Source organism: Gigantopelta aegis, chromosome 9 (genome assembly GCF_016097555.1).
Source record: "Gigantopelta aegis isolate Gae_Host chromosome 9, Gae_host_genome, whole genome shotgun sequence".
NCBI lineage: Eukaryota > Metazoa > Mollusca > Gastropoda > Neomphalida > Peltospiridae > Gigantopelta > Gigantopelta aegis.
This window is the reverse complement of record NC_054707.1, coordinates 19,246,202-19,252,990: the sequence shown is the minus strand read 5'-3', so window position 1 is coordinate 19,252,990 and position 6,789 is coordinate 19,246,202. Positions and strand designations below refer to the sequence as shown.

General features: G+C 38.4%; 1 long non-coding RNA gene across 1 annotated transcript; it reads right to left on the bottom strand.

Moving 5' to 3' along the window:
• Positions 1 to 2,809: 2,809 nt before the first annotated feature.
• LOC121380501 lies at positions 2,810 to 6,433 on the bottom strand. Its single transcript, XR_005958952.1, has 3 exons — positions 5,663 to 6,433; positions 4,431 to 4,618; positions 2,810 to 4,249 (listed from the first exon to the last, which is right to left on the bottom strand). It is a non-coding gene; the product is annotated as an uncharacterized LOC121380501 (long non-coding RNA).
• Positions 6,434 to 6,789: the final 356 nt, after the last annotated feature.

Sequence of the window (6,789 nt, the reverse complement as noted above, 5' to 3'; positions counted from 1 at the left end):
CCCCCCCCCTCCTCCCACACAAAAACAACCCCAACATGATTTGATGGATTGAAGACAAACACTTAACTGTTTTCAACTCACTACCCCACTTCTTTTGGCTTGATTTTTGTGTTATAATGATGCTAAATATGTAAGCGCCTTAAAAAAATCCTGGGGAAAGGCCTGCTAACCATGTAACATATATAATACATGGAATCGCTTGCCAGTGTCACGCCAGCGCAGAACAACACTGTACATGCTAGCCATGTAACATATATAATACATGGAATGGCTTGCCAGTGTCACGCCAGCGCAGAACAACACTGTACATGCTAGCCATGTAACATTTTCACTTTTATAAACACTCGCTGTGCTCACACCAGCAAGGGGTGTTTTATATGCACCTTTCCATATAGGACAGCTCATACCACGGCCTTTGAGCAAATGCGGTGTACTGGCGGGGACGAGAGAAAAAACAATCAGTTGAATGGATCCACCAAGATGGTTTGATCCTGCGACGCCAGCACTCGACCGACTGAGCTAAATCCCGTCCGGCTCAGTGAAAGGCGAGTTTTAAAAAGTATGCTCTTATATATATGTATTGCACACTTTTGTCAAATTAGGAGATAACCATAGGGTTTAGATTAGCGGGTGTTATTGTCTATTTTATCCCGCAAATTTAATTTTTGACCGAAGGCGTTAGCCTGAAATATTTGCTGGCATTAAATAGACAATAACACCCTCAAATCTAAAAACTCCACATGGTTATGTCCATTGTAAACTGAATCGTTTATCTACAATTTGTCAAACTAAATATGTATTTTGGTATTTCTTGAAAAACAAATACCTGGCTACAATCTAACTGTAGACCCTTGGACCGTCAACTTGACCTGTTCCATTTGCTAAAGACGTCACTTTCTAATGACGTCATTAGATTTCCGTGTGTTATTTTCATTTCATCCCGAAAAAAGAATGTAATTAACCAGTCACAATACAGAACACACTCGTCATCAGTTTACAATAGGAAGATAACCTAAGCGTTGTACACAAACCAAGAGTCATAAATTCACTGCACACTATTTAAAGTACGAGTCGCCATTGTATATGTTTGACATACAGTGATAGCCTCATATTTATGCTGCGTTCGGGTGCTCGTGAATATAGTGAATTCACAAGTTCCAACCTGTGAACACGACTTGACCAAGTGGAAAGCGTTCTTGTGAATAATATAAAAGATGGAGCGATTTCTAAGCAGGTTGGCACTCTTCGTGGCTTAATTATAGATCAATTGCATAACATTCTGCTGCATTTGATACGGAAGAAATGGCATGAAAACAGGAGGTGCAGCATTATGTAGTACATGTATTTGCATTTGATGTGTCGTCTGTTCTGTTTACAAACATGTAACGTCATTTTGTAGCGCCATTTTCAAGGGAAGGAACTCCTGGGAATATTTCCATAGCGTGGACTGTTGGATAAAACTTACTGTGAAATACAAAATACTAAAACTTGCAATTCTGTTCATGATATACCTCGAATGACATCTATTTGATCCGCCATTTTTTCACAAGTTGTGAAGACTGATTCAGACGATCCTATTCCAGTTCACAAGTTGTGTTCACGGGATAATTAGCCAAATGAACGGTTTTCACAACGTGTGAACTGGGAAATACGATATTCACAACTTCTAATGAACGCAGCATGATTACCGATATAGTCATTGGTTACTGCTTGTACCAACGCGAATTTGTTCATTTCTCGTTGAACGTACAAATAACGGGTTCGATATTCAACATTCAACATTCAATATTGAATATTGCTCTGACAGAACAACATTCAACATTCAGTATATTATATAATAAGGGATGGCTCGGAAATAAAGCAAAGTGGTAATCCACGCAAAAATTTACTAAAGGTCGCAATTCGAAGATCAGCTCAATATTCAGATTAGACAGTACAATTTTGAAACTAAACATACAATGTTTATCATATGATAAACGAGTGTTCAGTAGTGCACATCCAACCCATATATAACAAACACGGGGTGGCTCAGGGCAACTTGCCAAGTAACGCCCCATCACTATATATGGTACAGTGTAAAATCAAGCTACCCACAATTCTGAAACTAAACACTGTTTATCATATTGTTTATCATATGATAAACAAGTGTTCAGCAGTCCACGTTCAACCCATATATAACACACGGGGTGGCTCAGGGGCAACTTTCAAGGTAACGCCCCACCCATATATATGGTACACAGTATAACTACACCATACCCGTTGCAGTCACGCAGCTCTGAAACCGAACAGAAAGTTTATGAAAGTCTACACATCCATCCTATGGTGCATGCTCTTTGGTAATGTGTAGAGTCTAGGGTGGCTCAAGACTATCTGGACATGACGCCCCGTTAAAGGTCGAAATTCGAAGATCAGCTCAATATTCAGTTTAGACCCACAATTCTGAAACTAAACATAGAATGTTTATCATATTATAAACAACTGTTCATTAGTGCACATCCAAAACATATATAAAACAAAAACGGGGTGGCTCAGGGGCAACGTCCTAAATAACGCTCTATGACTAGATAGGGTACACAGTGTAAAATCAAGCTAACAACCATTTTGAAACAAAATATAACTCTGGGCCGAATTTACAAAGGCCGTTTTTCTCTTACACGCGTGTACAATACACGCACGTTTAAACACCACTTACACGCGTGCGAATAAACGCCCGTTTAAACTAAATTTACAAAAAAAGTTACACGCCCGTTTATACACACGCGCACGTTTAACTCATGAGAAGTGAACTGCAATATTCTGTGAATTCAACGAAACTCCAACACTAAGATAATCACTGACAAACCCATACATTATTAAAGAAGGTGTCCACAGTAAGTTTCAAAATGTAAAGTAAATGGAATGTCAGGCGTTGAACGTGTATAAGCCTTTCCAATGATGGGCGGGGTGCAAAAACATGCCATTACGATACACCGAAGTATATTCCTATTCTGAAAACAAAATTATGGGATAAAGGGTTGGGGATCCGGACCCCTGGACACGCTGTTGGATCCGCTCTTAAAAATTGTGTTGTTGCACGTTCAAATTGTGTTGTCTATTTTATATGCCTCGTAGTTCTACACATTGAAAATTGCCATTGACAAAAAACGAAATGATATTTTTTCCGAGGATGAAAGAATGACTATAATACTAGCCATCAAAGAACGTTCTGATATAATTGAAGACAAATGTAACAACGCAGCAATAATGAGGAAAACAAACACAGCATGGGTTGAGGTTAGTGCAGAAATGACAGCGGCATTCCCTAATCGAAAGTCGTGCGGTATAAAGGACTATAAGGAGTTGTGGAGGCGAATGAAAATTAAAGCAAAAACGATTGCCAGGGATAAGAAAGTAGATCTAGTGAAAACAGGGGGTGGAGAACAAGTTTGTGGCGACGTTGACGAAGAAACATTAATAATATTAAATATTATTTAAAAAGATCTTAAGGTGTTCTTCAACACTTGGGATGATGATAGCGAGCTTCAACCATCGTCAGCTGCAAATGAGACACCAACCCCAACCGGGAAGCAGACCACTCAACTGGAAACCGAGGATATAGAGCCGACTATCCCAAGCGATCAGTCGCAATCCTGTTCAAACTTGAGATAACTACTAAATGTAATTGGTCAAAATTCAATAACAACCAACCAATTGCAATATATTCATTTATTATTAACAGGTATTAATTTTAGATATTCCAAAATCATCATCATTAATAACATATATAACATGTATGGAGGTGTAATTATTTCACAACATTATACACATGTATTAAACATTGTCAATACTAAACTAGTAAAATAGCACTGGTTGTTAAAATGGAAATACATCACCAACTCTTAATTATATAGAAATTATAATATATTATTACTACAAATCTTCTTTCAGTGAATCCCAGAGTTCTCATCAAGATCCATTGCCGATAAACCAGTCAAGCGATTCCTTTGATGGCCAAATACCTAGGCAGTTCCCAATCAGACACTGCAAGCAGAGGGTTCAGGTATGCTTTAATGTGCATATGGGAAGCTAACATAACAACGATCCATCTCTTAATTTTAGAGTGTATTGCCCATTAACATACTTGTTAACAGACTTTCTCTGTGTTTGTTATTTCAGATGTGGCACCAAACGATCTTCGGACAACTCTAACAGGGCTGGTACAGAGGGACGAACTGGTGTTATGAAGAAGGCGGAGGAAGCCATGTCCTACCTGCAAGCAGAACATGAAGCAAAAATGAAGCTAATAACCTTACAGCAAGAGGCTGCAAAATTTAAAAAACAAGCATATCAGGCAAAGCAGAGATACTATGACGAAAAATATAGGAAACTATGCATCGATTTATGACATGTAATTTTCTGGTTAATAAAATGATCAAATAACTGAAGCTCACATGAAATTTTGTCTTATGTATCGTTGCCTGAATACATCTCCTCTCGCGTCAACCTCTTCATTGGCTACATGTTGAGGTTGTCCATCTTCATCAGCTGAACCATCGTCTCCAGGCAGCAGATCATTACACTCCCTGGCAAGGTTATGGAGGCAGACTGTAGCTACCACAATAGCCATGTTGTGCTGTAGCTGAAAAGTTACAAATGTAACATTGCTCTTATTTGATATCAAAGGAATTAATGTAATGTTAACACTCCATTTCTGATTTTTTAAAATGAAGGGAGTAACCTTCATTAACCCAAAATGTGTAACAATATAATGTCACTTTACTTTTCATATAAAATACTAAATTGCATAACCCTACCCCCATTTTTAAAAAAGCAGCGCTCATTTGGAATACAGCAATTTAAAGAAATATACTTTTATATATGTATATATTTTATTCGAAAAACATGACCGTGTGTTTTTATTTTCATTTTGATTAATTCGTTCTATTTTAAATGCGTTTGATAAATCTTTCATAGTAATTAAATTTCGCCCCCCCCCCCCCCCAAAAAAAAAAACACACACAAAAAACAAAACAACAACAAACAAACAACAACAATTTTTATGTATATCATTTATCGGTCTAGATAATATAATGGTATAATGGGATCTTCCGCCACAAAACACTTACCATACCAACAATGAACTTTCCATTGATTATGGGTCGTTAACAATAATGTTGACATATAAGTATTCGTATAAAGCATAGAAAAGGGGCGAAGGCCTTCATGTATACTAATTTAAATCATCAGTAAACATTTATGTGTAATTTATTTTTTGTATTTATAAAAATGAAGCACGCTATGTCTGTTCAAAGCATAAATTAAAGTTACAGTTTGTTTTGTTTAATGACGCTACTAGAGCACATTGATTTATTAATCATCGGCTATTGCTCGTCAAACATTTGTTTATTTCCTCACGCAGTCAGAGGGGACCCGTTACAGTTTTCTGTTAGTAAAAAGGGATCTTTTATATGCACTTTCCCACATTCAGGACAGTACATACCACGATTTTTTGTATACCAGTCTCGGGCACTGGTTGGAACGGGAAAAAGATCAATCGGAGAATTGGGTCCACCGAGCGGGATCGATCCTTCGACCGAAGAATCTCAACCGACTGAGCTAGATCCCGCCCCTAAAGCATAGATTAATTAATGGTTACTTTAAAAGGTAATTTTATTGTACTCACCGAACATCGGAAGTCGATTGCCAAATGCAACACACGGAAAGCGTCGTTTACATATTCCAAATGCCCTTTTGATCACCGACCTTGTCCTACGTTGGGCAACGTTATAACGTCTTTCCGCTTCAGTATGGACATTCCTGATAGGCGTAAGAAGAAATGACGTGCATGTGTATGCTGGATCGCCCACCAGGATCCCCCTAATGGTCCTATCTCTATATTGTTGACGTAGCATGGAATTTTCAAAAATTCGGGAATCGTGGGCTGACCCGTACCATCGACTGACAACGTTAGTGAAAAGCAGGTTGGAATCACAGACAGTTTAGGCTATACCAACCTTTCCTGTTAATAAATCGTGCAGCATCATCTCCACCAGGCTTGATAATCGGAACATGAGTGCCATCGATAGCTCCAATAATTCCCGGCATTTGCGCTATGTCAAAAAAACCCTGCATAACAGCTGTCCTTGATTGAAGGTTGTAGGCAAAATGCACAAAATTATGTTTCACACTACAAATGGCGTCAGTTACACGATGAATTGCCTGACAGCAAGCTGATTGAGAAATGCTAAGTGTATCGCCGACTGCTTTCTGGAATGAACCCCATGAATAGAACCGAACCGTGATGGCCAACTGCAATGCTGGTGTCAACGCGCTGCTTCTCCTTGTGGGGTGGGTTATATCCAAACGGATGGTTTCCATTAGATGCACAAAAGTATCTTTACTAAGTCTAAATCTACCGATAAAATCCTCATCTGAGTATTCCTCAAGTGGGTTAAATCGGTCCCTAAATATACGTAACTGTCTTCTTTCTTGCATTTCATCAGCCTCTTGCTGAGCAATTTGAAATAAAGCGACGATGTCCATTACTGTGTGCAACAATTTCTGTAGTAGTGATTTAAACGCACGAAAAACAACCCATTACCCGTGTTTAGCCAATCCCATTGTTATTTGATCAGTCGTTTAAACACACGTTTAGGAATGAAAAACGCGCGTTTAGCATTTTATTATCAAAATACCGTTTTTCGTTAAACGCACGCGTTTGATAAGTTTACACGCGTGTAAGAGAAAAACAGGCTTCGTAAATTCGGGCCTCAATGTTTATCATATGATAAACAAGTGTTCAGCAGTGCA